The sequence below is a fragment of the Adiantum capillus-veneris genome, chromosome 26, assembly GCF_014529385.1.
Source record: "Adiantum capillus-veneris isolate H3 chromosome 26, ASM1452938v2, whole genome shotgun sequence".
NCBI lineage: Eukaryota > Viridiplantae > Streptophyta > Polypodiopsida > Polypodiales > Pteridaceae > Adiantum > Adiantum capillus-veneris.
The window spans coordinates 56,745,292-56,754,553 of record NC_140956.1 but is presented as its reverse complement, the minus strand read 5'-3'; the positions used below and the strand labels follow the sequence as shown (position 1 = coordinate 56,754,553).

General features: G+C 44.3%; 1 pseudogene across 1 annotated transcript; it reads right to left on the bottom strand.

Moving 5' to 3' along the window:
• Window positions 1-2,354: 2,354 nt before the first annotated feature.
• On the bottom strand, window positions 2,355-8,254 carry LOC147423497 (protein TORNADO 1-like; annotated as a pseudogene). Its single transcript, XR_015186589.1, has 7 exons — window positions 7,149-8,254; window positions 6,872-7,011; window positions 5,963-6,822; window positions 5,581-5,881; window positions 4,474-5,430; window positions 2,689-2,881; window positions 2,355-2,606 (listed from the first exon to the last, which is right to left on the bottom strand). The product of XR_015186589.1 is annotated as a protein TORNADO 1-like (transcript).
• Between the last annotated feature and the right edge of the window lie 1,008 nt (window positions 8,255-9,262).

The following is a 9,262-nucleotide window of genomic DNA, read 5'->3' as shown; positions in this document are numbered from 1 at the left end:
ACACACTGCAAACAATACTAAAGAAAAACTTCAAAATAAACATGTGCAAGAAAAAAAGCGCACCAGGATTGGACATGCTCCAACGCCTTTACAAGGGCCTATACAAGTACTTGCGAGCAGCTACTGTCAACAAGTTCTTAAAGAGCATCTTACCTGGGATGTCCTAATTTGTATCAAAATATTTGTAGGATATGTCCAGCATGGACAAGGGACGCTTGCCATTGCGCATAAGTCGAAAGTGCCGTTGTGCGGAATGTCGTCTCTTGGGTTGTATTGATTGGGGTCATTGAGATGCTTTCAACGAATGTGGAGTGAGGAACCATGGTTTCTCGTCACGTATGCTTGCGCCTTGAAGGCATGTCGTGTTGTGACAGAAATTGGCGTGGACAAACCAATATGTAATGCATCTAAAAGTGTGCACTAAGAAGAAGGATTTATTTGTGGTGGGTTACTCGAGATGGACATGCATAGAACAACGAGCATTTGATGGATATGTCTAGCATGGGCAGGGCGAGGGAGGTCTAAGGAGGACTTTATCTCCAAATGGATCACCTGTGCTTGCATTTTGAAGGCGTGTGGGATATTTATGCAGGAAGATATGGGTGAAGACATACACTCACACGTAGTTGTCAAAACATAACAAACTGTTGACAAGCAGTATTGATTTTGGTGACATGTCCAGCATGCTTGAAAGATGTAGCCTATTTTCAACAAATGTGAAGATAGGGCTTCTCTCAAGATGAGATCACGTTTACTTGCAATTTGAAGTCATGTAGCAGCATGCAAGACGTTGACCTGGGCAAAGAAATTCATGATGAGATAAGATTGTGCTTGACAATGTCCATTGGCAAGAAAGCTCCTCACCATTTTCAGCAAATGTGAAGCCAGACACAATTGCTTATGCTTGCATTTGAAGGCATGTGACATCATCAGAATATTTCTTCATGAGATCATTAGCAAGGATCCCTTGTTGAGAGACAAAAACACACTTGGCCATGATTTGATTGGTTCGTTTATAGCAAATGGGGAGTCAGGGTTACTCACCATATGAGACCACCTATGTTTCTATTTTGAAGGCATGTGGCAACAAGAAGCCCTAAAATTAGAAGGCTACAACACCCATCCATGGGGATTTCACCTTTATAGAGAAAAATAAGTAAATGATGCCCTTTAAAGGAATTGTAGGAAATATGAAAAAAATAGTTGTATGCCCTTCCAATTTGTGCGGAAAGGATCATCAAGGTCTTCAAAATGAAAAGTGATCACCCTTCAAATTTGAGTCCTCGCAACAAGCAAGATGGGTTTCAGTGTATACCGGCAATATTAACAGGAAACTTTTAAGTGTGCCAACTTTTTTCTTTGGTTAGAAATAATGTTTTTGGCAATGCCTTGGCCCTGAACTATGGTGTTGAGTGTTTTCTTGGGACGATAAGGAGGCATTAGATAGTGTGGCTTCTCAGCTGGAATTGGTTTTTCTTCCTGGATGTTCACAAGAATTGGCTTGATTTTCAAGGGGCGAGGCCAAGAAATGGGAGCACAAACTAGTCAAAGTACTACTTACATTCATCTCAACACATGCATAGATGTATTGATTGAATCTACACCATGCTCGTCATTCTACACACAAACAATCACATAGAAAAAATAAAAATAAGTCAACTTATACACCATGAAGGCCATCAAATCACAATTTGGCAATGTTTGGTTTTTGGGGGGGGGGGGGTGTGTGTGTGTGTGTGTGTGTGTGTGTGTGTGTGTGTGTGTGGGGGGGTTTTAAAAAGGGGATCAAGGACAGAGAAGTGCGCGCACGAAAATCAGAGAGATTGCAGTCGTAAATGGACATTTAAAAATTAAACCCGATCACAGACTAAACTCGAGCAGCGTCTATGTTTTAATAATAAAACCCAACAAAGACGGGCCATAGTAACAACATGTGCGCATGGGTGGGATGGTTACCCCATGCGTCTCAATCTGGGCGACGAGGCTCTGGGTTCAAATCGAGTTGACGTCCGTCCACATTTTCACGTTGACTTATCATGCGTTCGGATTTAATCTACCTCGGGCTTCCTCCGTCCACTTTCGAGTCGTCGATCCCATCACCCCCCTCTCTTTAATGTCATGTGTTACTTAGTGTCGTGGAATGTCTAGCCTCATGCTAGGAAGGGTCGAGGCTCCTTTCATATAGGAAAACTATAGTACTAGCTTAGCATGTGGGGTTGTATGACCAAGAAATGGGAGCACAAACCAATCAAAGTACGATAATTTGAGCACATGCAGTGCAAATGTTTGAATTTAATCCATTCGATGCTAATAAATTCCATGCACAAACAATCACATAAAATATATATAGAGTAGTGAACTTATACACCATGCACGCTTTTATTCCTCAACAAAATTTACAAATTAATTCACAACTTGGCAATGTCTCATCTCATGTTGGGAAGGGTACACCTCCTTTGTAGTGTTGATCACACACCCACACAACACTTGAATCAGCATATCGAACACGACGAAGACCAAACCACATGTAAATCTGATCACCCTTGGTGCAATTGTGATGAGAAAGGAAATCAAAGAGCCATTGTTGGCCTTTTGAAAAATCAACTCTGCAAAACCACATCATTAAAACCAATTAAACGTGGCTTTATCATACCCTTGAAATTCTACATAAAGGAAGTGCCATTATACCTTAATGGAGAATCCGAGTCATCTATCGATTCAGATAATGTTGACAATGGTCCAATTGCATCAGCATCAACTATACTTGCCAAGACACGAGTGAAATCGAGAATGACATCTCCACAACCAACAGCTACATGCGCGCCAACCTTCGCAACCACTTGGGCAACTCTCAAAAAGAAATCAATATATGGAAGACCACCTGTCATAATAATCAATATCTAATTCTCCTAAATGATTTTCTCATATTAAACTGATCATTTAATGTGGGGAAGGCCAGGGGAGAAAAAGCTAGAATATTGGTTAAGCTAGCAGACCGGCCACAATAGGGATCCAAAGGAGGGAAAATAGGGATCCAAAGGGGGGGCCATCTGCAAAAGAGCCATGTGCAACAATGGGCTAAAAAGACCCTAAGGTTCAGCCCATTAAGACTTCCAAAATGCTAAGGCTCCAAAATTCAAAGGTTGTGTCCAAAGGTCAACCCTAGGGAAAATTGGATGCTTTGTGTGTGCCCTAAAAGTCTTTGCACATCCCTACATGGGAGGGGGCGAGCCCTAAAGGTAGGGGATGAGAGAGAAAGCCACACACACACACACAGGCTCCCTTTACACAAAGGGAATGAGGGACACATGTCAGCTCCCTAGGCCAGATGCCCACAAGGTGTGCCCAATTTCTATTGGATGACCCTTGAAGTGGACCAATGAAAATTAAGCTAGAGTAAATCTAGTTTAATTAATTTAAAAACATTTAATAAAAGAAACCAATGAGAATTAAGTCTCCTAGAATACTATTGGGCAGTCTCCCAAGGGGTCCAATGAGCATTCAGGAGCCCCATGGCTTGCCTAATTCCTATTGGCCAGGAGGCAAAGGGGTCCAATGAGAGTTTAGTTTAATTATTTAATTACCTAAATCTCTCATAAAAGGGAAAAGGGGGACACATGTCAGAAGGCTATCACTTATGCTGCTTAATAGTAATTGGCTTGACTTGGAGAGGGCCAATGAGGCTTCAGGAAGAGCATTTAGCAAGAGGGCTCGCCCAAGAGAGAGAGGGGGCTGATTTTTTCAAGGCATTATCACACACACACTCACACAAGCTCATGTGTGAAGAAAGAGAAGACTATCTCTTCCCAAGCTTTAATGGAGAACTCATCACCTACTCCAAGCTTGTGAGATAGAAGCCTACATCAACACTCTCTTGGCATGTGGATGCAAATCCAACCAAGAGCCAAGCTTCAAAGCATGCTCATCTCCTCTATCAAGCTAATTACTAAGCTAAGCTATGCTACATATGAGTGATTATGTGAGGAGATGTACATCTTTCTCATAAGATACTCCTTCTTCCTCTCAATCTACTCTCATACCCTGCTAGCTCTCACCATCTTCGAAGGTGTGTGAGGTCTTGGGTCTGAGAAAGGGGATAAATCAAGTTGTGTTTGTTAAGTGTTTTGCTTAGTGCATGAAGTTTCCATCTTCATTGCACTAGCTAGTCTTGAAGGAACACAAAGAATTGTATTGTACAATGTCTCTCTTGATGGGAGAAACCATAATACAAAGCCTTTTGGAGGGGGGACCGGCTCCATGAAAATCCGGTCCTCAATTGTTGTCAATAGCTTAATTGCTCTCTCTTTTGAAAGTATTGTCGATGCTATCTAACTAGGTGTTATGCTTTTTGTTGCTCTCTCCACCCAAGCACTCTTGTAATTCTCATTAGGAATCTACTCTAATGAAATGCCCACTATGTTCATGCTAATTTCCGCTACACATAAGTTATTAGGCCATTAAATGTTACACCACCCTTGAGGAGCCCATCATCTAGATTTGTTATGCTTAAACCAGGTAGCCCCTCCACACAATGACATGGTTGATTGCGACACTCGCACAAAAGCTCGAAGCGCAAATTTTGCAGCCAGGAACCATTTTTGAGATCACTCTACGCACAATCCCATCATCTTGAGTCACCACATACATTCTAGGTAGCTTCCCTGCTTCCCCCTCCTCAAGAAATGTGAACATTTTGCGCAACTTTGACAACATACAGTCACGCAAGTCTTCTACTTGATGATCCAATGGCTTGAAACCTCCTCTTGTCATTACTTCAAGATCACGGAGAATGTTATAGATGGCCTTTCTTTCCTTGCTCGATTTGCTTTTACCAAACTTATGCCTTTGTTGTTGCATATGGGCTTCCTTCTCTTTTTCAACACTACTAGAAGGATTCAATTGGAATACATAGCGTGCAGCTTCACTCAACGCATCCTGGTATGATTCAACCACCTTGGTAACTGCTATGTCTCCTAGAAAATTTCCTATGAGATCATGGGTTAAGGGTTCTTTCTGCCAAGTGTAAACAACTCTCTCAATGCCATCTCGTTTGAACTTTACCCCTTTGTTTTGTATATGTCTCATCAAAGTGTCTTGCAAAACCTCTATACAAACCACATTTCTATCCCTTGCTTCCTTCGAGCCTTGTATACCAACTGGTTGTATTATAGATTGTACAAGCTCCACCCCCGGAACGCCTCTAGAATCTGCAAATACCTTCTTCATCTCCACCAAAACATTTTCATGCATCCACTCTAAAGCTTGGTTTACTCCATGGATAGAGAGAACTATGACATCTATGAAGTTGGCTTGTCCCTCTAATTTGCAAAACTCAACAAAGACTTCTGCACCTTCAAAGGCAAACGCCATAACATCTTGCTGAAGATCCACATGTATGTGCCGAGTAGAGAGGATGTTGTGGAAAGTGACCTGCTCAACATTGCATATTAAAACCTTTACAAAAAGCAAGTAAGGTCTCTCTCTCTCTCTCTCTCTCTCTCTCACACACACACACACACACACACACACACACACACACACACACACACACACGTATGCATGAAATAGAGAATTTGTGACCTGAACCATTGGAAATATTCCAGGCGTAAGGAATGTGCACTTAGAATCTTTAACAACCCATCTTCTCCCAATAAATGTACAACAATCATGAACCTTAAGATACTTGCTTGGGAGAATTCTCTGACTAGCATTTCCACATAGGCTTGCCGGAATGAATATATCAGAATCCTTGTGAGTGTAATCTCTTGGGCAAGCCAAGCGCAAGCCCATTAGAAGTTTCACGATGGTATTTCCTGAAACCTTTAGAGATTCTTCTGCTTTGGATGCCCCCCTGATAATCATCAATGTAAACAAGGCGCAACTTAGTCATGAGTCGAAACTACAAAATAAATCAGAAGTGTTCATACCTTGAACGAGATACTTCCAATCATACCTGGTTCATGAAATTATATCCCGCTTTCTAATTGGCCTTCGTAAACTCATTTCCTTCTCAAAAAAGCATTGCAAGTGTAGGAGAGAAAAAAAACCCTGCTCTGATTCAGAAAAGTTGGCAGACTTGAAGTGTAGAAGATCACCCATGATCTTTTGACAAAACCACTGAGTGTCGATTACCACGAGATCAAGGGAAGGAAAATAAATTAAATCTCTGATGCAATTAAGCGAGAGTGCAATCACCTTAGACATCTCTTGTGAGTCAATGCCAAGGCGCTTTTGAGTGATCATGTTAAACCGGTCTTTGGTGATCAGAGGGGGAATATCTTTTGTATGGAGTAAGTTCTCAAACAGCTCTCTTGCGTGGACACAGACTTTAAAATCATCAGGCGCCTTACTCAAAATGTCTTTAGTGCATTTAAATAGATGTGATGCAAGTCTTGACACATTTTGTCGATATCTTGCATCCACTTGGAAGAACCCTTCCTCATCAAAACAAATATACTCTTTAAACTGTTTTTGGAGTGTCATAAAAGCAGTATGCAACCATAGTCGCATATCTAGAAGACCTAGATCCGCCCTGGATATAGCCACGATCACTTGGGGTTTGAACAATTCGGATTTGGGAGTTTTGGAAGCTATGAATTAAAGCCAATACTTCAAATCAATTCTAAACTGATTAGGGTCTCTTCTAACCTTTTGGCCTCTGGCATCTGTTTCAAATTTACCATTTGCATGTAGCTTAAAGGGATTCCAAACATACAAAAATATAGGGGGAATGGCTCTATCATTGAGGTCTGGAAGCATGCTATCATGAAAAGAATGATATTGAAGTTGGCCTGCCATGTCCCACATTGAAATTCTTACTTGCTCTTGTTCTAGGACAGTCACTTCAATGCCACTTCATTGAAATTCTTACTTGCTCTTGTTCTAGGACAGTCACTTCAATGCCACGGGTCCGATCTGACAACTTTATTTTGGAAATGTGGCTAGCCAGTGGCCAACGAGAAATTGAACCTTTGTTGCACTTAGCCAGTGACCTTGACAGAGAGGTCTTGCCTGGAACACATTAAAAGATAAATTAATTACTATAGCAATTCATAAGTGAGAGAGTTGGATGTGTTCATATATAGGTTGAGACAGGCATCGTAGAGCTTTATTTTGGGTTGGGCATAGAAAACTAGATTCCAAAGTACCTGAAAAGGGAAGGCCGCATAGGTAGAGTCGAATTGTTGATGGTCGTACGGGGTCCATGCCTTGGGATTTCAACAATGCCACTCGAGCTGCATTTTCTTGATTCTTCCTTAGTTGGTCTTTGATTGCCGCATCCCCTGCTAAATGCATGACCCCTAGGTGTACATCGTGTAGAATACCGTTGGGCCTCAAGTTATCAAGGACAAGAATCCTTGGACATGTTGATTCGTTGCTAGAGATGCCAGAAAAATACAAGTAGCTGAGGTTGCCATTATCCACTAAAGAAGAGAAAAGACGGTGAAATTGTGACTGGGTGAGATCTAACGAAATTAACCTAAGGGAAGTTAAGGAGCTGAGAGAGGGGAAGACAATACATTCCATGACCGGGTCAGGGCTGAAGTATATGGTAAGGGATTGGAGTGAGGTGTTATGACGAGCAGGGGGCGCAGCATAGTGAGCGACAAATTGAGGGGGCAGAGAAAGTTCACAGAGGATGAGGCTAGTGAAATTTGAAGAAGAGAAGAGAAGGTAAGGTGGCTGAGAGCTCACTTTCCTGGGCGGATTCAAGTGTACTGTGGAGGCGAAGGAGGCAGAGTGTGGAGAAAGGAGGGATGCATGGAAGAGCGTGGAGTAGACGCGTCCGATCATCTCTTGCAAGCTCGGAAAGATCGACCATCAGGATATCAACCCCCTCAGCCATTTCCCCCTCCACCGGCTCAACAACAAATTTCAATCTCATCCAATCATCAACACCGCCAAATAGCACGATGGTCTTGAATGCCGTGGCCAGCGGGGGCAGATCAGTGGGCTCATCGAGTTGAACACTAGATGCCACAGTGCAAACAAAATCTGCTTCATTTTGGTATCCTGCTGCCTTCACAGCTTGCCTTGATGCTTCTATGGTATCTGATAGCACCATACTGTGTCAGGAGTAGAGTAGGAGGGAGAGAGAGAGAGAGAGAGAGAGACTTAATAGGATCATTAATCGTCGCTGTACAGTGTTGTCACCGTGCTTAGACCAGGACCACTTCAAAGCCGACATCAGACGGAACCAGTTGCCCAGATTTTTAGCCAGTTCATATGGCTTCAAGGTGTTACGGGGACTCCCGGGACACTCAAGATGAACACCTTCACCAAGAGGCCAAGGGCCCGCAACTTGGAGCTCACTCGCTGGGAGGCTCGCATCCTTTGACTTGAGTCCCTTTTGGTGGCTCGTTGATGGGCTCGTCCAGAAAACGACCCGAGATCACGTCTAGCTTGACGCGCGCGGGAGCCTTGGTGGCACCGCGCGGAGTTGAAGTTTAGTTGAGTGCGGAAGCGTCTTTATGTTCAAGTTGAACGAACGAGACCATTCGGGCCTTGAGCGCATATGTGAGAGGTCCCCTTGGAACTCTCTCAGGCCACTTTGGGCTATCTTGTAGAATTGCCGAAATGGACCCCGGACCGCCTCGGGTCGGGGTGGGCTGAACCTGCCAGCAGCCCGTCGGTTGAGAACGAGGAGCGCCACGGGCACGCGTTCATGAATGTACATGGCTGATCTCGAAGAGGAAGACGAGGTCTCCGCGTGGAGCACCTAAACGTCCAATTCGGACATACCGTCCGCGTGTAGCGTCGAGCCGACGCTCGCCGAAAAGAACCGACTATGAATCTGCCGCAGCCTTCGTCTGCGAACGAGGAGCGCGTCGGGCGCGCGTTCGTGAATGTGCATAGATGAGCTTGTAGAGGAAGTCAAGACCTCCGCGTGGAGTACTTGAACGTCCAAAACGGATCACCTGTCCGCATGAGGCGCCTTGCCGACGCTCGCCGAAAGAGACCCGCCGACTATGAGCCGACGGCCCCGAAACTGGGTCATGGAGTCCCCGTGCGTGGCGGACTCCCCCGATTACCTCCATGTGATGAAATGGAGGGGGACACTCCCGTTACCGGGCGCTCTCAAACCCCCATACGCGTCCGCGGAACCCAGACGGTGTGGTGAGGAGAAAATGTAGGTCAGGACTATGTCCCATCGTCCGTCGTCCCCATTCCGGGTCCATCGCGCGTCCCCGCGGCCCGTGCCACGGTTGGCCGAGATCGGGTGGTCACCATCCCACCGTCACCCCGGGAGCTCCGAATCAAC